General features: G+C 41.4%; 1 protein-coding gene across 1 annotated transcript in view; it reads left to right on the top strand.

Annotated features, from left to right (window-relative positions):
- The first annotated feature begins 810 nt into the window (after positions 1–810).
- Positions 811–24,173, top strand: part of LOC133653685 (metabotropic glutamate receptor 4-like) — a 448,987-nt gene continuing 425,624 nt past the window's right edge. Inside the window, exon 1 of the mRNA XM_062053243.1 lies at positions 811–908. The gene's annotated coding sequence lies outside the window, so the exon portion shown is untranslated. The remainder of the gene's footprint in view (positions 909–24,173) is intronic.

The following is a 24,173-nucleotide window of genomic DNA, read 5'->3' on the forward strand; positions in this document are numbered from 1 at the left end:
CTTCAAAATAAAAGTCCCTTCTTATTACCCGATAATGTTACGTCACAAAAGAACTAAGTGGTCCCTTTTTCCTCTTGAGTTTTCATAGTAACACCGGCATATTTTGGAGTATGGAGGCTGCTGAGTCACTCGGTCTACTAATCAAAGTTGCACTGATTGGACCGATGGGTCAATAAGTGCAATCAGCACCGAGCTGATAAACAAAGAAAAGTAAATTTAATGAAAAAAAAAAGATTGAAATGACCCCAGGGTTGACGATCATGAGAGGTGCACTTCATAAAGCGTGTGCTCCCTGCAGTACCTCGAGGAGACACAAGTAGGCGTCTTACTTACAAATATGATCACATTATTGAGAAAGTCAACGCTGACTGGAGTGTTTAACTCGCGTGGTCCCTTTACAAATACTTGTAGTTACACACTGAAACCACGCCAAGTAAAAAAAAAACCAACCCAAAACAACTGCAATCTGTTTTCCCCGCCATTCAATTTTAACTTCATCACATCAGTCTTGAAAAAAGGTGTCATTTTCTCCAGTGATGGAACAAACACTTGCAGAGAGCACGTAGGGGGGGTTGCACAAGAGAAAAAACATCTCCCACGGTGGGCGGGAATTCTTGTGCGAGCAAAGTGAGGATTGTGAAGAGCAAGGAGATTGAAGGAGAGAAAGGGAAGGTGAAAGCCCTTCAGCAACACTCGCCTCTGGACAGCGCCCGCACTGCACGGCGGGAAGGAAGAAGATCCATGTTGGGATGCTGCGAACTGGAAGTTAAACAAGAAAACCCCTGCGCGTCTTTGTCCTGTGCGTGGGTCTTTGCTGCTGGCGAAGGAAGAGGCGAGGGGGGTGGGGGGGAAGAAGAAGCTGGACGTCAACAGAAGAAGTTTATGGAGTCACTTTGAGGATCGAAACGGTCAGTGTTTTATTTGTTGACATTTCGCATTTGTTGCAGCGTGCATTCCATTCCGTTACACACAGATGTGCGCTTTTTTTCGGCATTGTGGCTCTAAAACCTCCCCCCTTATTTGTTTTTTTATATGGTTTTGTTAGCAAAGCGGGGAAATGGTTATTTGTGCATGTCCATTCGTCCCTCATCACACGTTCAACAGATGAATGGGGGATCACAGTGGAGCCCTTCATCGGCTGCCTAACCCCCACTTGTCTGGGTGGTGCCTCCTCCTCACACAGCACATACCCGAGGAGTCCGTATAGATTGCAATGCACGCACACACTTCAAAGCGCATCCATTCATCCATTTTCTGCCGCTTGTCCCTTTCGGGGTCCCGCGGGGTGGGGGTGCTGGAGCCTATCCCAGCTGCACAAGTCACCACCTCATCACAGGGACCAACTTAAAAATCGCGCAATTCCAAGGAGGCAACATTGCGCTCTTTCGGCGGGCTGTTTGCGCACGTTGGCGGTGAGCTCATTCGTCACGTGACATAATTATCACGACGTGTTGATGGCTCCTAGGATGTTTGCGAGACGCGGCCAGGGCATGACATGCAGGCTTGGCGTTCATCGGTGGCGCTTTCAAGTTGCTGCTCGGTTTTTGCGGGAGTGAAAAGAGACGTTGGAAGTATTCCTGTCTGCACGCAGCATACATGGAACCATTCTGCACCTGCAGTGCAAAAAATAAAAAGAATACCAGAACATCACAGCATTAGACAGTATTTTATTGTCTAATGGGGTGCTGGAGCCTATCTCATATTTATTTATTTTAATTTAAAAATGTATTCTGACATTACTGTAATAATTAGGATGCTATTATGTTTCACAGCAATTAACTGTTATTTTGCAGTAAAACACTTTAATTATAGTCTTCTGCATTATCAAAAGGCAGCACGGTGGCACAGGGTTTAGTGCAGTGGTTCTTAACCTAGTTGGAGGTACCGAACCCCACTAGTTTCATATGCGCATTCACCGAATCCTTCTTTAGTGAATCAATCAATCAATCAATCAATCAATGTTTATTTATATAGCCCTAAATCACAAGTGTCTCAAAGGGCTGTACAAGCCACAACGACATCCTCGGTACAGAGCCCACATACGGGCAAGGAAAAACTCACCCCAGTGGGACGTCGATGTGAATGACTATGAGAAACCTTGGAGAGGACCGCATATGTGGGTAACCCCCCCCCTTTAGGGGAGACCAAAAGCAATGGATGTCGAGTGGGTCTGACATAATATTGTGAAAGTCCAGTCCACAGTGGATCCAACATATCAGCGAAAGTCCAGTCCATAGTGGGGCCAGCAGGAAACCGTCCCGAGCGGAGACGGGTCAGCAGCGCAGAGATGTCCCCAACCGATGCACAGGCTAGCGGTCCACCCCGGGTCCCGACTCTGGACAGACATCACTTCATCCATGGCCAACGGACCTGTGCAACCCCCCCTCCACAAGGGAGAGGGGAGCAGAGGAGAAAACAAAATGAACGGCAGATCAACTCGTCTAAAAGGGGGTCTATTTAAAGGCTAGAGTATACAAATGAGTTTTAAGATGGGACTTAAATGCTTCTACTGAGGTATCATCTCTAACTGTTACCGGGAGGGCATTCCATAGTACTGGAGCCCGAATAGAAAACGCTCTATAGCCCGCAGACTTTTTTTGGGCTCTGGGAATCACTAATAAGCCGGAGTTCTTGGCGGGACATATGGTACAATACAATCGGCAAAATAGGCTGGAGCTAGACCGTGTAGTATTTTATACGTAAGTAGTAAAACCTTAAAGTCACATCTTAAGTGCACAGGAAGCCAGTGCAGGTGAGCCAGTATAGGCGTAATATGATCAAACTTTGTTGTTCTTGTCAAAAGTCTAGCAGCCGCATTTTGTACCAACTGTAATCTTTTAATGCTAGACATAGGGAGACCCGAAAATAATACGTTACAGTAATCGAGACGAGACGTAACGAACGCAGTGAAAAATATATATATATATATTTTCAAATTCAAGACAGTTATGTTTTCTTTACTGGTGCACAAAACGAACCGCGCATGAACATCGCCTTGTTCAAAGAAAAAAACAAAACAACACAGTGCATGAACTCACAACAAATTACACACCTGCAAATCAAATTAGAGGGAACATTGTTTGGGGGTATCCATAATACGCCGAAAGGGAGAAGTTTTTATTTACACGATGACTCGAGTGTGTCTTGGCCTCCGCGGCGGAGGCTCCGCCGAACCCCTGAGGCCGACTCACCGAACCACTAGGGTTCAATCGAACCCAGGTTAAGAACCACTGGTTTAGTGCATGTGCCTCACAATACGAAGGTCCTGAGTTCAATCCCGGGCTCGGGATCTTTCTGTGTGGAGTTTGCATGTTCTCCCCGTGACTGCGTGGGTTCCCTCCGGGTACTCCGGCTTCCTCCCACCTCCAAAGCTATGCACCTGGGGATAGGTTAAATGGTCCCTAGTGTGTGAATGTTAGTGTGAATGTTGTCTGTCTATCTGTGTTGGCCCTGTGATGAGGTGGCGACTTGTCCAGGGTGTACGCCGCCTTCTGCCCGAATGCAGCTGAGATAGGCTCCGGCACCCCCCGCGACCCTGAAAGGGACAAGCGGTAGAAACTGGATGGATGTATTATCAAAAGGAATTACTGCATATTCAAAAGGATTTGTCTCTTAAAAGGGGAACTACACTATTTTTTTTTGGTAGAATTTTGCCCATCATTCACAATCCTTATGTAAGACAAGCACACATGTTTTTCTTTTTTTTATGCAGTCAAATGAATGCGAGCAAAATTCTGCTTATGGAGCACTTAAAAAAACACCTCCATGAAGGTTTTATATACACACTAGTGTTGTCCCGATACCAATATTTTGGTACCGGTTCCAACATTTTTTTGATACTTTTCTAAATAAAGGGGACCACAAAATTGCATTATTGGCTTTATTTTAACAAAAAATGTTAGGGTACATTAAACATACTGTAGGTTTCTTATTGCAAGTTTGTCCTTAAATAAAATAGTGAACATACAAGACAACTTGTCTTTTATTAGTAAGTAAACAAACAAAGGCTCCTAATTTAGTCTGCTGACATATGCAGTAACATATTGTGTCATTTTTCATTCTATTATTTTGTCTACATTATTAAGGACAAGTGGTAGAAAATTATTAGTCTACTTGTTCATTTACTGTTAATATCTGCTTACTTTCTCTTAACATGTTCTATCTACACTTCTGTTAAAATGTAATAATCACTTATTATTCTGTTGTTTGATACTTTTACATTAGTTTTGGATGGTACCACAAATTTGGCCGATACCAAGTAGTTACAGGATCATACATGGGTCATATTCAAAGTCCTCATGTGTCCAGGGACATATTTCCTGAGTTTATAAACATAATATAAAAAAAAACAAAAACAAAAGACGATGTTGTGATGCCAAAAAATATAGAGGTAATCATAGTAGTATCGACTAGATAGGCTCCTGTACTTTGGTATCATTACAGTGGATGTTAAGTGTAGATCCACCAATGGCGTTTGTTTACATTTTGATGCCGGTGAGCTACGGTGTGTAGTGAAGCATTTTTAGCTATTCCTCGTCCTGCAGGGATGATACTTGTAAGAAACTTACTTTATTTGTCGCCATGGACATATATATATATATATATATATATATATATATATATATATAGAATTCACTGAAAGTCAAGTATTTCATACATATATATATATATATATATATATATATATATATATATATATACACATATATATATATATATATATATATATATATATATATATATATATATATACACATATATATATATAATGTGGGTATATATATATATATATATATATATATATATATATATATATATATATATATATATATATATATATATATATATATATATATATATATATATATATATATATATATACACACATTATATATATATATATATATATATATGTGTATATATACACTACCGTTCAAAACTTTGGGGTCACCCAAACAATTTTGTGGAATAGCCTTCATTTCTAAGAACAATAATAGACCGTCTAGTTTCAGATGAAAGTTCTCTTTTTCTGGCCATTTTGAGTGTTTAATTGACCCCACAAATGTGATGCTCCAGAAACTCAATCTGCTCAAAGGAAGGTCAGTTTTGTAGCTTCTGTAATGAGCTAAACTGTTTTCAGATGTGTGAACATGATTGCACAAGGGTTTTCTAATCATCAATTAGCCTAGCTAACACTAGTTTAAAGTTATCTTCATTGAAAAGTACAGTGCTTTTCCTTAAAAAATAAGGACATTTCAATGTGACCCCAAACTTTTGAACGGTAGTGTATGTATATGTATATATATATGTGTATATTTATAATTGGGACTTTTGCCATGCGCACAGGCGCACACACACACACACACACACACACACACACACACACACACACACACACACACACACACACACACACACACACACACACACACACACACACACACTAGCACGCACGCATGAACACACACACACTAGCACGCACGCATGAACACACGCTCAGCTTGTGTTGCTGCAGCACCACGCTCCACTAACATAGACATGCTGCGCTGTATTTTGACAACAAAAATGCTATATTTCGCCAACGGTGACAGGGTTGACAGCACAAAGGCTCACCTGGTCTCTTACAGGAAGAGCAAGGTACCCTAAGAATAGATGCATACACTTCACCAAACGGTGTTATAAAATGATCATTGTTTCTGCCCATAATGATCTCTCAAAGCCTCACCATTTTACAAATATTAATTCATTGCCGTTTCAGTTTCCGTTTTGAATCCATGTTGGCATGGACATTTCTGTGTTGTCGGGTTGACTCTTAAGTTATCTGGTGTTAAGCAGGGGTCTCCAACATTTTTTGCACCACGGACTGGTTTATTGTAAACATTATTTTCATGGACCAGCCCATCCACGTGTGGCAGATGCACTATATTGCCAAAAGTATTTGGCCACGTGCCTTCACTCACATATGAACTTGAAGTGTCATCCCATGGAATTGTCCACAATGTTTTGGTATCCTGGAGCATTTAAAGTTCCTTTCACTGGAACTAAGGGACCAAACCCAACTCCTGAAAAACAACCCCACACCATAATTCTTCCTCAACCAAATTTCACACTTGGCACAATGCAGTCCGAAATGTAGCGTACTCCTGACAACCTCCAAACTCAGACTCGTCCATCAGATTGCCAGATGGAAAAGTGTGATTCATCAGTCCAGAGAAGGTGTCGCCACTAGACTCTAGAGCAGGGGAGACTGCTTTACACCACTGCATCCGACGCTTTGCATTGTACTTTGTGATGTATGGCTTAGATGCAGCTGTTCGGCCATTGAAACCCATTCCATGAAGCTCTCTGCGTACTGTACGTGGGCTAATTGGAAAGTCAGATGAAGTTTGGAGCTCTGTAGCAACTGACAGTGCAAAGACTTTCTGCACTATGCGCTTCAGCATCCGCTGACCCCTCTCTGTCAGTTTACGTGGCCTACCACGTGGTGGCTGACTTGCTGTTGTTCCCAAACTCTTCACTTTTCTTATAATAAAGTTGACTTTGGAATATTTAGGAGCGAGTAAATTCCACGACTGGATTTGTTGCACAGGTGGCATCCTATGACAGTTCCATGCTGGAAATCACTGAGAGCGGCCCATTCTTTCACAAATGTTTGTAGAAACAGTCTCCATGCCTAAGTGCTTGATTTTATACACCAGGCCAAGTGATTAGGACACCTGATTCTCATCATTTGGATGGGTGGCCAAATACTTTTGGCAATATAGTGTACATACAGCAAAAATAGATGCATGAAAAATACAACTCAACATAACGCTGAATTAGCGGGAGCCCAGGCATTTTTCCCTTTGCAGAAAAGCTCTCCGATGACTTGTTTTTTACTCATTTTCGCTAGCTTGTGGTCTTTTTTTTTGGCTCACTGATATAATGCGTTATACGTGATACGTCATAGTAGAGGACAAGAGCATAGATATATAATAAAACTAGGTATACTTGCCTACAGTTCCAAAATATTTATATGGATTTCTATTACTATTCTAAAAGTTTCTATTACTATTCTAAAAGTTTATATTACTATTCTATTTTTTTTTTTTAATTTTTAATTTTTAATAATGTCCTGCCCAGCTTCTCGGGCAAATCATATAGCAGATGTAGATTCCCATATCGGCTGTTCAGATTTACTTTACAAAAGAGAAGTGTAGGATACTTCTCTTGTTGCCTTACTTGTATTTTGACTTTATTAAATGTATTTATATTATCATTTGGTGCAGCCGGGCCGGAGCAGGAGGGGATAGAAAGAGAGAAAAAGGAAGACAGAGGGGGGAATTGTGGGGACAAGAGGGGGATTAGACAGAGAGACAAAAACAACAACAGCAAACACAACAACAACAACAGAGCAACATCAGCAACCTATTCTAAAAGTTTCTATTACTATTCTAAAAGTTTATATTACTATTCTAAAAGTTATGTGTTCATATTTAATACATGGATAAACTTATGTATGCTTTTTTGGTGCAATTTTCCATGCAAAAACACATCTGTTAATGCTAACTACTTGTGCAAAAGGGTTATGAGCAATAATTGCAGCACTTTAACTTACCAGGCCAATGAGGTGTGTATTTTCTTCCTTCAGCACACTTGCACTGTAGCACTTATCCATCTGCCTTATGAACTTCAACTACTGTGGTGACTTTATTATTGATCTGTCCTGAGCTTCCGTCATGCAGCAACCTACTGTTTTATAGTGGTCTCCATGTTATTTTATTTGTATCAGTATGTCTGAGTTTGTGTATTTTATTGTACTGATTATGTCTGGTATTGGAGCTGTCTAACTTAACTTTTTATGGACCTTGTTGGCTATACCACTAACCTGCCGGGGACTGCAGATGAAAAATAAAATTTGGCTGCAATCTGGCACATTTACATTTTAGATGTTTATTAATGTGCATTGTTCCATGTAACAAATTTATAACAAATTTAACAAATGGCGACTTTCTATCAGGAGTTATATTATACATTTATGAACAAGCTTATTATTGTGTGTAGTGCGACTGGCGGCATTTAGGTTGTTTATAAATGATTTAATGTTTCCGTGCAGCCTGGTAGTAAATGCATCACGGACCGATTTGGGACCACTGGTGTAGACTGTAGCTTCCCTTTATTTACTGCAAACACAGATGTTTTGATACTTAGCTCTCAAACTCTGATTGTCCTATTTATTGTGGTAGATTCATGATTATGGTTGGACAGAGACAACTACTTCAGAATTTACTGTTGACAGAAAAAAACAACTTAAAATGCTTTGTACCTCGGGGGAATATCTGCAGGTTCTCATTAAGCGGCAACGCTTGGAGGAGCGCCAAAAAACAACGTAAGAGACTGTCTGTCAGTACAGTCAACTCCTTTGGAATTTTACATACAAATGATATCATTTCCTCGATCCCTTTTCTATGCAGCCACACTATATTTCCAAAAGTATTTGGCCACCCATCCAAATGAGAATCAGGTGCCCTAATCACTTGACCCGGTGTATAAAATCAAGCACTTAGGCATGGAGACTGTTTCTACAAACATTTGTGAAAGAATGGGCCGCTCTCAGTGATATCCAGCATGGAACTGTCATAGGATGCCACCTGTGCAACAAATCCAGTCGTGAAATTTCCTCGCTCCTAAATATTCCAAAGTCAACTTTATTATAAGAAAAGTGAAGAGTTTGAGAACAACAGCAAGTCAGCCACCAAGTGGTAGGCCACGTAAACTGACAGAGAGGGGTCAGCGGATGCTGAAGCGCATAGTGCAAAAACTTTCTGCACAGTCAGTTGCTACAGAGCTCCAAACTTCATGTGACCTTCCAATTAGCCCATGTACAGTACGCAGAGAGCTTCATGGAATGGGTTTCCATGGCAGAGCAGCTGCATCTAAGCCATACATCACCAAGTCCAATGCAAAGCGTTGGATGTAGTGGTTTAAAGCACGTCGCCACAGTACTTTAGAGCAGTGGAGACACCTTCTCCGGACTGATGAGTCACGCTTTTCCAACTGGCAATCTGATGGATCAGTCTGGGTTTGGAGGTTGCCAGGAGTACGCTACATTTTGGACTGCATTGTGCCGAGTGTGAAATTTGGTGGAGGGGGAATTATGGTGTCGAGTTGTTTTTCAGGAGTTGGGCTTGGCCCCTTAGTTTCAGTGAAAGGAACTTTGAATGCTCCAGGATACCAAAACATTTTGGACAATTCCATGGGATGGCACTTCAAGTACATATGTGAGTAAAGGCAGGTGGCCAAATACATTTGGCATTATAGTGTATGTGTTTGTGCCATACATTACAGCACGCCTATGAGTGTCTTTACCCCCAGCCATGTGACTTAGATGAAATGTTAACACGGAAGGTTTTTGGCTACTGAACAAACAAACAGGATAAAGATACCCATTTCTCCTCTGTTCCATATCACTGCTTCATGCACACTCCATCTGCACATCTATGTCGCCTTTATATGCTGACCACAATTTGACAGTCCCCCAAAAAGAAACGCAGATCTGTTCCACATGATCCAAATCCTATTTTCTAAACTGCTGATTCCTCTTTGGCTTTTATGAGACTTTGTCATTTCTACTGTGTGGCTTTTAGGGGATATTGTTTTCCTGATTGCTAGCTTGAGGACCATGCAATTTTTTTCCCCCAAAAGCAAAAAAAGAAGTGATGTCTGAACTGTGTTTTACCTCATCAACTCTTTAGAGTTGGTATAGATGGATGGGAAACTTGAAACCTGCGGAACTTTCTGCAAGTTTACTACAGATTGGTCGTGCTCCAATCAGCATTTTAAAGGGGACATATGATCATTTTAGTTCACTTTTAAATTCCTCCTTAGTGGCCTCGATATTATGTCTTGGATATGCTTTGGTGTAAATTTTGCTCCACGGTTTTTTGAGTCTGTCTGCAAAATGTTCGTTTGTGGAGTCATTCGCGGATTGCAAATGAAACCTCGCCCCACCTTCTTCAAAATTGTCACCTTATCTTTTGAAAATGTACACTGTTTAAGTAAATATCTTCAAGTAAACGCCGCTATTTTTTTCCAGGCTGGGTCAAAAATCAGTTACGTACACATTATATAGATTGACCATGTCACAACATTAGATACACCTTCCCACTCTCCGAATGATTCAGACGCTGCATAAAAAAAAAAGATTGTTTAGCAGGATTTATGTCACTGCATGTCACAATTGTGTGTTATTATGCACATGCCAAGATTAGATGAAGATAAAACGTTATCCTTCCTGTCTAGATAAGTACATCAACCTCACTGTGATGTCACAACATAGCTAGGCTGTAAAACCCCGCGAACAGAGACATCCAAAACTGCCTGCAAACTTACTCCAAACTGCATGAACCTTATGATTGTATTCTTTGCCATTGTTTAACACGAGTATCTAACATTGTAAAACATGTATACATCCGAAAAGACGAACACCTCTTTAAACAGGTAAAACATGCTTTAACCATTCAGTATGTAATAGGTCATAATAAATCCTTGTCATTCTACAAACAAAACACCACAGAATATTTCACTCACAGAAAGTACTTTTCTCTTTCATGCATTGATGCAGTGCTTCTCTTTATGCTTTGGACCTGTCAGTTTTTAAACAATGCTCAATCTGTCACTATGGTAACAGCTATGACAACTGCTTTCCCCCCTGTAATTAGTATCATACATGTATAATAGGTGTCTTGATTGTAATTGCTTATCTGAAAACTAATAATTTTTTACACACACAATGGTCGTTTAAGACCCCCTCCCCCCTCCGTCAGCCGGTACAACGCGACCTAGTACACATGCGCGGAAAATGCGCACATCATAGTCACCTCCAGTGTTGCTTTGTGTGCAAGTACTTAAATTTAGATTATCTGAACAATATCCAGTGTTGTGGTATTTAAATTAACTGGAATCCAGTGTGCTGTGGGGCCCTATTGTAGTGAATCACACCTGAGACATGATACATTAATACAATCTTTAATAAACATGTAAAAGTACACAATGTGATATAGAAAATTTTACAACAATCAATCTAGGGATCTAGATATCTGGTCAGGACACTCCTCACTCTTTTGCCTTCACCTTCATTGTCCATTCGTTTTTGGTGACTTTATATACTCTGGACCTAGACGTTGAGTCCGCGACATACATGGCTGACAATAACTGTTACAGTCTGCTTTGCCAGTCCAAAAGCATTCGCCATTTTCCGTGGTCTTCCCTCGACGGCCAGGTAATACAAAACACACGCTACCTTTTTTATCACATCCAAAGTAGCCCGCATTCTCGTTGTCTCTCTTTCGACAAATGGACAAAGTTTTTCGGTAAGTAGAATCACAGCTGACCTTGACATTCGAAAGTTCTCTTGCCGTCTGAGAAGTGTTGTATCCGAAATAGCTGCAATCGCTTTCTCTTAAGGTATTCATGTGTGATTTCCGCAAGTGTTTGTATAGACTAGGGGTCGGCAACCTTTACCTCTCAAAAAGCCATTTTGACCAGTTTCACAAATTAAAGAAAACAATGGGAGCCACAAAACTCTTTTGAAATTTAAAATGAAATAACACTGCATACAAAGTTTTTTTTTGCTTTGTGCTATGTATAAACCAGGGGTGTCAGACATGCGGCCCGCACCTTAATATGAAAATGTTATGTTAGTGCGGCCCGCAAGTTTTATATGAATGGCGCTTGACAGCATCATACTTGCCAATCCTACCGAATTTTCCGGGAGACTCCCGAATTTCAGGGCAACTATTCTCTCGAACGTCTGCTGATTTTCACCCAAACAATAATAAGGGAGTGCCCTGATGGCACAGCATTTAACACCCTCTACAACCTGTACAAACGGTGTGCCAGCCCAGTCACATGTTGTATGCAGCTTCTGCTTGCACACGTAAGTGACAGCAAGGCATACTTGGTCAACAGCCACACAGGTTACACTGACGGTGGCTGTATGAAACAACTTTAACACTCTTACTAATATGCGCCTCACTGTGAACCAAAACCAAACAAGAATGACAAACACATTTCGGGAGAACATCCGCACCGTAACACAACATAAACACAACAGAACAAATACCCAGAATCCCATGCAGCCCTAACTCTTTCGGGCTACATTATACACCCCCGCTACCACCAAACCCGCCCACCTCAACTGACGCACGGAGGGGGGTGCAGAGTGTTAAAGTTGTTTTATACGCTCACCGTCAGTGTAACCTGTGTGGCTGTTGACCAAGTATGCCTTGCTGTCACTAACGTGTGCAAGCAGAAGCTGCATACAACATGTGACTGGGCTGGCACACTGTGTGTACAGGTTGTAGAGGGTGTTAAATGCTGTGCCATCATGGCACGCCCTTATTATTGTTGTTAGTGTGAAAATTGGACAATATTTGCCCTGGGAGAGGCACTGAAATCCGGAAGTCTCCCGGGAGGGTCGGCAAGTATGCAGCTGAGCTGCATCAGAGTGGTCAAAGAGCCGCAAGCGGCTCCGGAGCCGCGGGTTGCTGACCCCTGGTATAGACGGAAGGAGAAACACGGGCATGCCTGGATGACTCGCCTCCATATTTCCAGTCGTTAGCTCCGAGTTATGAAACCACTTTATTATGAAGCTGGCTGTGGCGCATTCTTTCTGGTGTCACTTCTTTTCCTAATTCAGTTTGTAAACGATCAATGAGTCCATACAAAGCTAAGAACCGGAGATTCAAGAAATAAACGGCGCACTTAGCCGTGTAAAAAATTGTCCCAGGAGGGGGATCTTAAACGCTGGTTTAGTGGCTGAAACTGGGCTTACTCTAAATAATTATTTGTTTAAGGGGTTATCCGGCTTACTGTAGACATAGCCTAAGACAACGTTATGTTGCATTTTTTAAAATGTTACATGGTGGCAAGAGTATGCTCTATCACAGATTTGGATCAAGGTTTGTTCCATTATTACTTTTCATCTCGTTTTTAACTGCTATTTTTTATGTAAGTGCATTTTTTTATATGCTTAACCCCCGCCAGCAAAGGACTGCAATTCCAGCCCAAGCATTTTAACGGTGTGCACTTACATTCCCTCAATCAGATAATTAATGTTTAAGTTTGATAGCATTTTCAGTGCCTTCCTTTACAACATAACTGTTTTCATAAACTGCCATATAACACCTTGAGGGTGAACTTTGTGAATTTCATCACACGTTTTGATGACTTCCGCTGAACATTGAGTGAGTCTGAACCAACAGTATTGAGTGCTCGCTCAATGCAGTAAGACACCAAGTGACAGAGGCAGAAGTGATAAAGGTGTTGAAATCTGCCAAAAGGCTTTCAAGCTGCTGGCCCAGATAAGAACATGGTTGGTTCCCAAGTGATGACCTTTTGTTGTCAGCTGTCAGTTGTTACTGTGTGTGATCGCTTCATGTGACGTATCATCAAAACAGGTAGCATACATTAGCTGGCAGAGGATTCTGATGAGGACTGTCCAAACGACTCCTGAAATACAAACGATGACTGACACAGCTTCAGGGCATTTCCCCCAGCTTAAGAATACTGAAGGGCAGCAGTTTTCGATGACGTTAGTAAAATTCTTCTCATATATTGGAGTAGTTGAAAAGACAGATGCTTTTGAGTTTCATTTGAACAGCAAATAGCTGTAGTGAACGATACAGGTGGAGCTACGAGTGCTTAAACTCACAGTCAGTATACAGTAAGGGTCTGAGGCCACGTGTAACAACAGCTGCGTGGTGTTAAAGCAAATCCTACGTTCGAATCCAGAAAACTAGGTACGCCAGTAAAGATTCAATCAATCAATCAATGTTTATTTATGTAGCCCTAAATCACAAGATGTATTAAAGTGTGCACACTAGTGTTGTCCCGATACCAATATTTTGGTACCGGTACCAAAAGTATTTTGATTCTTTTCGATACTTTTCTAAAAAAGAGGACCACAAAAAATAGCATTTTTGGCTTTATTTTAACAAACAATCTTACGGTACAATAAACATATGTTTCTTACTGTAAGTTTGTCCTTAAATAAAATAGTGGACATACAAGACAACTTGTCTTTTATTAGTAAGTAAACAAACAAAGGCTCCTAATTTAGTCTGCTGACATATGCAGTAACATATTGTGTCATTTTCCATTCTATTATTTTGTCAACATTATTAAGGACAAGTGGTAGAAAATGAATTATTAATCTACTTGTTAATTTACTGTTAATATCTGCTTACTTTCTCTTTTAACATGTTCTATCTACACTTCTGTTAAAATGTAATAATCATTTATTCTTCTCTTTGGATGCTTAAAGGGACAAGCGGTAAAAAAAAGTGCATGGATGGACATTAGTTTTGGATGATGCCACAAATTTGGGTATCAATCCGATGCCAAGTCGTACATTGGTCATATTCAAAGTCCTCATGTGTCCAGGGACATATTTACTGAGTTTATAAACATAATATACATTTTTTTTAAAACGAAAGAAGATGTAGTGATGCCAAAAAATATCGATGTAATCATAGTAGCATAGACTAGATACGTTCCTGTACTTGGTATCATTACAGTGGATGTTAGGTATACATCCACCAATGGCGTTTGTTTACATTTGGACGTCTGTGAGCGACGGTGTGTAGTGAAGCATGGTTAGCTATTCCTCGTCCTGCAGGGATGATACTTGTAAGAAACATACTTTATTTGTCGCCATGGAGACCAGGATTAGTGATTTAGAAGTAGCTACAACACTGCAGACTGGGGCTGGACTTTAGCCCCTAGCTTAGGGATGATGTTTGTTAAGAAATTATCGATTTCGATGCCATTATCGAATCCTCTTATCGAACCGATTCCTTATCGATTATCTTATCGAATCCAGATAGGTTGTTGTATATGGGGAAAAAAACACACAATACTTGGTTTGACAAAAGCTCACTTTTATTTTTTAAGAAAAAAATAAAATACAATAAATAAATAAATACTGACTGTTAGTTTCCCTTTAAGTGGGCCACCTAAGAAAAATACATGCAGGGAAAATCCTGCATTCATTTGTATTGTACAGCACTTTACATTTGAAACAAATCTCAGAGTAATGGTGTTGATTACTTTTTGCTCCATTACATGTCAGCAAAATACAATTATTAACCTATTTGTATTCGTTTGTGTTGACCAATTTGAAGGGGAGGAGATTTTTCACCATCATTCTCGATAGCTTGCGAGTAATGCATTACTTACTATACATTACCTTTTGCACTATATTCATTTATATTATTATGTGTTGTCAGCTTTGTACTTTATGTCATTGCCTGAAATAAATAAATAAATAAATGAAAAATGAATGAATGAATGTTGTTACTCTCCTCCTCACTCATCTTGCTGCGCTATGGTAAATGGGTTAACGCTCTGTGCTACAGAGCAAACACTGCCCTGGACACTCTGGCTGTCATCATCTGAAATAGGATAACATTATCTTAATTCCCATCTTGTGAGCACTAGTTTATTAGACAGACCTGCAAACTCTGGGGTGGTGTAGGCTACAAGATATCGTTAACGTTTTCAGACACATACAAAAAGGCTAACGTTAACGTTACCGTTAGCCACTGACTATGCTTAGGTAACGTTAGTCTGGCTAACATTACTGCAGTCCTGGTTGACATAAGAGGTAGCGTTATTTTAGCCTAAAGGCTACAAGTGAGCAGATATGGAAATTAACTGGCAACAGTTAACGTTAGTTACTCACCAGCACTATCACTGGGACTGCAGGTTACAGTAGAGGAAGAGGGGTTTGCTTCGTCATCTCTGTCGCTGCTTCTCCACGACACGTTTCTCTAACTTTCAGGTTATGTACGGCCTGTACATGTTTCAACATGTTTGTTGTACTGCTCCCCTTACAGGAAAGTGAAGCCTAGCAATAATTGCAGATAGCCGTTTCCTCGTCGTATTTCTTAGTAAAGTGAAGCCATGCCTTGTAGCGTTTTTTCCGGTCCATTGTTGTTGCTGTTTCTGTATCTGCCGCCGAATGACTGAGCTACGTCATTTCCTGTGACGTGCCACAGGACATTTCCTGTGACACGGGATTCGTTCCCAGGGATTCGAATAAAGAACCAAATCTTTTTCTTTACTATAGTGGCTTTGATAATGGGAACCGTTTCTCAAAAAGGGATTCGAATCCATGGAATCGGTTCTTTTCTTATCGAACAATCGGGAGACCCGGTTTTCGAACATCATCTCTACGCTAGCTAGCTAGCCATGTCTAAAAGCACCTCTTTCGGTGGGCGTTTCAGTGTTATAACTTCACCTTTATCGTTAGTTTTTAAGCCAAAATGTGTCCGTTCTCCCTCTTCTGTCTACACACTGTGTCTGTTTGTAAGTACTCCGTGATTGTGTGCTACCGAACATGCTCGTCTGCTCGTAAACCAGCAATGACACGACGTGACAACGACGGGGGTGCAGGGGGGTGGTGGATTGGTACTTTTCAGAGGCGGTATAGTACCGAATATGATTAATTAATACCGGTATATCGTACAACCCTAGTGCGCACGCACAAAGCCAAGCACATTTATTTTTTTAATTGGTCCCAGATTTAGACTGGGCTCGGCACGCACAAACCACACCCCCTTATTAATACGTAAATAATATTGAAAATGTACCATGTGCTTGAGCTCGGCACGGCCTGACCAATCAGAAGTGAGTCGGAGGTGCTTCTTTCTCGTGTTTCCAGTGAACGGCAGAGCGATTGTAAGTCAGTCATAGCCATGTCTCCGAAAACTGAACACATGCTGAAATGAATAAGAAATGGTTGTGTCAGGGAGAAAGTGAAGAAAAAGATAGATGTTTGTGGGCAAAACTGACTTGAGTGCTGCACCTAGTTTTAAAAGATAGTCGCTACAATATATGTAAAAATTTAGAGGAGGCAGTTGACTCAAAATACCCCTAATATAAAGATAATTTGTGTAACTGAAAACAAAATGTGTTTGTACAGTAGCCTGCTCACATGATCGAGATTAGAGTTCCATGTAAAAATTATGTCATATGAATAGGCCCCAGCCGCCGCCTTCCCCCCCAGAGTCGTGTATAGAGAGAGTATGGCCAACTCTGTTTTGGATCAGTTTATTTATATAGCCCTTAATCACAAGTGTCTCAAAGGGCTGCACAAGCCATAACGACATCCTCGGCTCAGATCCCACATCAGGGCAAGAAAAAACTCAACCCAATGGGATACAATGAGAAACCTTAGAGAGGACTGCAGATGTGGGGACCCCCTCCTGGGCAACCGGTGCAATGTACGTCAAGTGGATCTAGTTAATAGTGTGAGAGTGCAGTCCATAGTGGGGCCAGCAGGAGATCATCTTGAGTGGAGACAAGTCAGCAGCGCAGAGACGTCACCAACAGATGAGTGGTCCACCCATGGTCCCGACTTTGAACAGCTAGCGCGTCATCTGTGGTCATCTGATAACCTCTCCACGCAGGAGAGGGGGGCAGAGCAGAAAAGAGATGGCAGATCAACTGGTCTAAAAGGGGGGTCTATTTAAAGGCTTCGAGTATACAAATGAGTTTTAAGATGGGACTTAAATGCTTCTACTGAAGTAGCATCTCTAACTGTTACCGGGAGAGCATTCCAGAATACTGGAGCCCGAATAGAAAACGTTCTAAAACCCGTAGACTTTTTTTGGGCTCTGGAAATCACTAATAAGCCGGAGTTCTTTGAACGCAGATTTCTTGCCGGGACATATGGTACAATACATTCAGCAAGATAGGATGGAGCTAGACTGTTAAGTATTTAATACGTAAGTAGTAAAACCTTAAAGTCACATCTTAAAGGCCTACTGAAATGATTTTTTTTTATTTAAGCAGGGATAGCAGATCCATTCTAGGTGTCATACTTGATCATTTCGCGATATTGCCATATTTTTGCTGAAAGGATTTAGTAGAGAACATCGACGATAAAGTTGCAACTTTTGGTCGCTGATAAAAAAAGCCTTGCCTGTACCGGAAGTAGCGTGACGTCAACGGTTGAAAGGCTCCTCACATTTCCCCATTGTTTTCAATGCAGCTAGAGCGATTCGGACAGAGAAAGCGACGATTACCCCATTAATTTGAGCGAGGATGAAAGATTCGTGGATGAGGAACGTTAGAGTGAAGGACTAGAATGCAGTGCAAGACATATCTTTTTCGCTCTGACCGTAACTTAGGTACAGGCTGGCTCATTGGATTCCACACTCTCTCCTTTTTCTATTGTGGATCACGGATTTGTATTTTAAACCACCTCGGATACTATATCCTCTTGAAAATGAGAGTCGAGAATGCGAAATGGACATTCACAGTGACCTTTATCTCCACGACAATACATCGGCAAAACACTTTAGCTACGGAGCTAACGTGATAGCAATGTGCTTAACTGCATATAGAAACAAAAGAAATAAACTCCTCGACTGGAAGGATAGATAGAAAATCAACAATACTATTAAACCATGGACCTGTAACTACACGGTTAATGCTTTCCAGCCTGGCGAAGGTTAACAATGCTGTTGCTAACGACGCCATTGAAGCTAACTTAGCAACCGGACCTCACAGAGCTATGCTAAAAACATTAGCTATCCACCTACGCCAGCCAGCCGTCATCTGCTCATCAACACCCGTGCTCACCTGCGTTCCAGCGATCGACGGTGCGACGAAGGACTTCACCCGATCACAGATGCGGTCGGCGGCCCGGAGACGGAGGAAGTTAAGATGAGTTCGGCGGCTAGCGCGTCTGCTATCCACCTCAAAGTCCTCCTGGTTGTGTTGCTGTAGTCCGCCGCTAATACACCGATCCCACCTACAACTTTCTTCTTTGCAGTCTCCATTGTTCATTAAACAAATTGCAAAAGATTCACCAACACAGATGTCCAGAATACTGTGGAATTTTGAGATGAAAACAGAGTTTTTTGTATAGGATTCAATGTGTCCGCATACATCCGTTTCAACGATTGACGTCACGCGCATACGTCATCATACATAGACATTTTCAACCGGAAGTTTAGCGGGAAATTTAAAATTGCACTTTATAAATTAACCCGGCCGTATTGGCATGTGTTGCAATGTTAAGATTTCATCATTGATGTATAATTTATCAGACTGCGTGGTCGGTAGTAGTGGGTTTCAGTAGGGCTTTAAGTGCACAGGAAGCCAGTGCAGGTGAGCCAGTATAGGTGTAATATCAAACTTTCTTGTTCTTGTCAAACAAGAATCATATCTACCGTATTTCCTTGAATAGCCGCAGGGGCGCTAATTAATTTAAAACCTCCTGTCACTCCGGCGTTTACCGGAAACCGGCGGGATGGCCGTGCATGCGGTAATTATTTTAAAACCTCTTCTCACTCCGGCGTTTACCAAAAGGAATGCAGTAAATTTAGGCGTGCGCTTTGAGTGTGATGTAAGCATACCATCATGAAAAGCACATTTAATAAAAAAAAACGTTATTATGGTCTTACCTTTACTTATAAATTAAGTCCATGCGCAGCTCCTTCTGACCAAAACCATCGATGACTTTGTTATGTTATTATTGGTTTCTTCTGTACACAGGTTCAGGATCGTCAGTCACATCTTCATTCCTGTGCTGCATTGGCATTGTTTCAAAGTCAGTAGGTGTAGATGAAACATCGGACTCAGCTGTTGCTTGGTTTGAAACAGTCTCTGGAACCTCAGCAAACTGCGACGATTGCGACATAGTATCTGTCCTTCTTCACTCCTAGTACCATGTTATTGTTTTTAAATAAGACATCGTTGGATGACTTGTAGAACTGTCTTTTAGTCACGATCACATATTACCAACGCTACTTCAACACTCGTGCGTACAAGATGTGTTCCTCTCTGAAGAGTCCTACCTGACACATTGTACGGTATATATTGGTTCCTAGTCATTTGTTGACTCTTACTACCACCATGTGGTCAAACACTATCATTACAAACTTGTTTGTAGAAGTATTATTTTTCTTCAGTTTTAAAAGTCTCTCTGTCTCGATGGAGATATTCCTTTAATTATTACCTCCTGCTTCGATTGAAAGTCCAGTTTAGAAAACTGTTTTATTTTAGATATGTAATCCTCCTTGTTAAAAGTCAAGGCGAGGGGGAAAAAAACGATCTCTTGCTGCCACTTCTTCTGCTGCAGAGTACCAGCAGTCGCAAGAAGGATCACTAGCGCCCTCTACCACCAAAAGGCGGGAGTCATTTAATGATTCATAATATTTGACACACGCAGCTACGGTATATTAATAAAACATAGCTGCTTACTGTTCTTTTTAGCATACCGGTATTCAATAGCTTGGACCTTAAATCCTACTGAATAGCTCTTAATCTTTTTGCCTTTGTGCGATTTCAAACTATTGAAATCAGCTTCCTCCATTTTGAAAAGGAGGACAGGTAAAGCGTCACTCGTGACGTCATGAGTTTGACCCGGCGGAAGTTCTAAGCATATGCTAATTATTTTGCGAAACGAGTTTGACTCGGCGAAAATTCTAGACATGTGTTAATAAAATTAATATTTTGCGAAACGAATTTGATCCGACGTTAATGAACCGGCGATAAGGCCAAGCATGCGTTAATTATTTTGAGAAACGAGTTTGACCCGGCTGTAATTCTAGATGTGCGAATACTATATTCCCTGCGCCAATTCAAGGAAATCAATCAATCAATCAATCAATGTTTATTTATATAGCCCTAAATCACAAGTGTCTCAAAGGGCTGTACAAGCCACAACGACATCCTCGGTACAGAGCCCACATACGGGCAAGGAAAAACTCACCCCAGTGGGACGTCGGTGAATGACTATGAGAAACCTTGGAGAGGACCGCATATGTGGGTAACCCCCCCCCTCTAGGGGAGACCGAAAGCAACGGATGTCGAGTGGGTCTGACATAACATTGTGAAATTGTGAAAGTCCAGTCCACAGTGGATCCAACACATCAGCGGGAGTCCAGTCCACAGCGGGGCCAACAGGAAACCATCCCGAGCGGAGACGGGTCAGCAGCGCAGAGATGTCCCCAACCGATGCACAGGCTAGTGGTCCACCCGGGGTCCCGGCTCTGGACAGCCAGCACTTCATCCATGGCCACCGGACCTATGCAACTCCCCCTCGCAAGGGACAGGGGAGAAGAGGAGAGAAGAAAAGAAACGGCAGATCAACTGGTCTAAAAAAGGGGGGGTCTATTTAAAGGCTAGATTATACAAATGAGTTTTAAGATGGGACTTAAATGCTTCTACTGAGGTAGCATCTCTAACTGTTACCGGGAGGGCATTCCAGAGTACTGGAGCCCGAATAGAAAACGCTCTATAGCCCGCAGACTTTTTTTTGGCTCTGGGAATCACTAATAAGCCGGAGTTCTTTGAACGCAGATTTCTTGTCGGGACATATGGTACAATACAATCGGCGAGATAGGCTGGAGCTAAACCGTGTAATATTTTATACGTAAGTAGTAAAACCTTAAAGTCGCATCTTAAGTGCACAGGAAGCCAGTGCAAGTGAGCCAGTATAGGCGTAATATGATCAAACTTTCTTGTTTTTGTCAAAAGCCTTGCAGCCGCATTTTGTACCAACTGTAATCTTTTAATGCTAGACATAGGGAGGCCCGAAAATAATACGTTACAGTAATCGAGACGAGACGTAACGAACGCATGAATAATGATCTCAGCGTCGCTAGTGGACAAGATGGAACGAATTTTAGCGATATTACGGAGATGAAAGAAGGCCGTTTTAGTAACACTCTTAATGTGTGACTCAAACGAGAGAGTTGGGTCGAAGATAATACCCAGATTCTTTACCGAGTCTCCTTGTTTAATTGTTTGGTTGTCAAATGTTAAGGTGGTATTATTAAATAGATGTTGGTGTCTAGCAGGACCGATAATCAGCATTTCCGTTTTCTTAGCGTTGAGTTGCAAAAAGTTAGCGGACATCCATTGTTTAATTTCATTAAGACACGCCTCCAGCTGACTACAGTCCGGCGTGTTGGTCAGCTTTAGGGGCATGTAGAGTTGGGTGTCATCAGCATAACAGTGAAAGCTAACACCGTATTTGCGTATGATGTCACCCAGCGGCAGCATGTAAATACTAAAGAGTGCAGGGCCAAGAACCGAACCCTGGGGAACTCCGCACGTTACCTTGACATAGTCCGAGGTCACATTGTTATGGGAGACGCACTGCATCCTGTCAGTAAGATAAGAGTTAAACCAAGACAAGGCTAAGTCTGACATACCAATACGTGTTTTGATACGCTCTAATAAAATATTATGATCGACGGTATCGAAAGCGGCGCTAAGATCAAGAAGCAGCAACATAGATGACGCATCAGAATCCATCGTTAGCAATAGATCATTAGTCATTTTTGCGAGGGCTGTCTCCGTAGAGTGATTTGCCCTGAAACCGGATTGAAAAGGTTCACAGAGATTGTTAGTCACTAAGTGTTCATTTAGCTGCTGTGCGACAGTTTTTTCGAGAATTTTGGAAATAAACGGAAGGTGGGAGACCGGTCGGTAGTTTACCATGAGGTCAGGATCGAGGTTAGGTCTTTTGAGCAGAGGATGAATAACCGCTTTTTTGAATGCTAGGGGAACAGTGCCGGAGGAAAGTGATAAGTTTATAATATTTAACACTGATGGACCTAATAATACAAACAGTTCCTTGATAAGTTTCCCAGGAAGTGGGTCAAGTAAACATGTTGTTTGTTTTATCCCACTTACACGCTGTAATAATTCCTCTAATGTTATTTCATCAAAAATAGAGAGACTATTTTGGAGGGCAGTGTCCGTCGTATATACAGTCGTATTTGTGTTAATAGAGCCCAGTTGTAGCTGGGATGCGTTGTCTTTAATCTCCTTTCTAATGAGTTCAATTTTCTTATTAAAGAAATTCATAAAATCATCTGCCGAGTGGGTGGAGCTACTGGGAGGAGTCCCTTGTTGGGTTAGCGATGCTACTGTACTAAACAGAAATTTAGGATCGTTTTTGTTGAGGCGGATGAGATTTGAGTAGTATTTAGCTTTAGCTAAGGTAAGCATGCGTTTATAAGTTATTAAACTATCACTCCATGCTTGATGGAAAACCTCAAGTTTAGTCGCGCGCCATTTGCGTTCCAGTTTTCTACATGATAATTTATGAGCTCTAATTTCTTCTGTAAACCATGGGGTGCGCCTTTTAGGGGCCCTTTTTTGCTTTAGCGGTGCTATACTATCAATAATTTCGCGCAAGGCATCGTCAAAGTTGTTAGTGAGTTTATCAATAGAGCCGACATAATTTGGGAATGGTGCTATTACCGAAGGCAGTAGGTCAGCAAGAGTCATCGTTGTGGCAGCATTAATGTTGCGGCCGCTATAGCAGTTATTATTATTATTAGCTTGTTGACAAAGAGTCAAAACTTCAAATTTTATAAGGTAATGATCGGACATTACTTTAGTATATGGAAGTATCATAACTTTGGAGGTGGTGACACCCCTGACAAGCACTAGATCTATTGTATTACCGTTGCGATGCGTGGGTTCATGTATTATTTGTGTAAGACCACAGCTATCAATTATGGTTTGGAGCGCCACGCACTGAGGGTCCGATGGGGTATTCATATGGATATTAAAGTCCCCCATTATGATTATATTGTCGGCGTGCGTCACTAGATCAGCAACGAACTCTGAGAATTCACTGATAAAGTCCGAATAGGGCCCAGGGGGGCGGTAGATAACAGCCAGGTCGAGAGGTAGCGGTGTGACAGACCTCATAGTAAGCACCTCAAACGATTTATATTTATTATTTAGGTTAGGGGTAAGGTTGAAATTTTTATTGTATATTAGTGTGACACCCCCTCCCCTTTTAAGAGGGCGGGCAACATGCGCATTCGTATAGTTAGGAGGAGATGCCTCATTGAGCGCAAAAAATTCGTCCGGTTTGAGCCAGGTTTCGCTAAGACCAATGACGTTAAGATTGTTGTCTCTAATGACCTCATTAACCAATAACGCCTTGGGAGACAATGATCTTATGTTTAAAAAGCCCATATTATAGGTATTGGGCTGTTTTGACGAGTTTTTGTTAAGATTATCCGTAGTGGCAATATTAACAATGTTGCGTTTATTATGCGTAGTGCACTTTAAATAGTTTCGACCATATCTAGGAATTGATATGACGGGAATTTTCCGATTGTTTGCTTGGTGCTGCAATAGACTGGACA

The sequence above is a fragment of the Entelurus aequoreus genome, linkage group LG07, assembly GCF_033978785.1.
Source record: "Entelurus aequoreus isolate RoL-2023_Sb linkage group LG07, RoL_Eaeq_v1.1, whole genome shotgun sequence".
Taxonomy (NCBI): Eukaryota; Metazoa; Chordata; class Actinopteri; order Syngnathiformes; family Syngnathidae; genus Entelurus; species Entelurus aequoreus.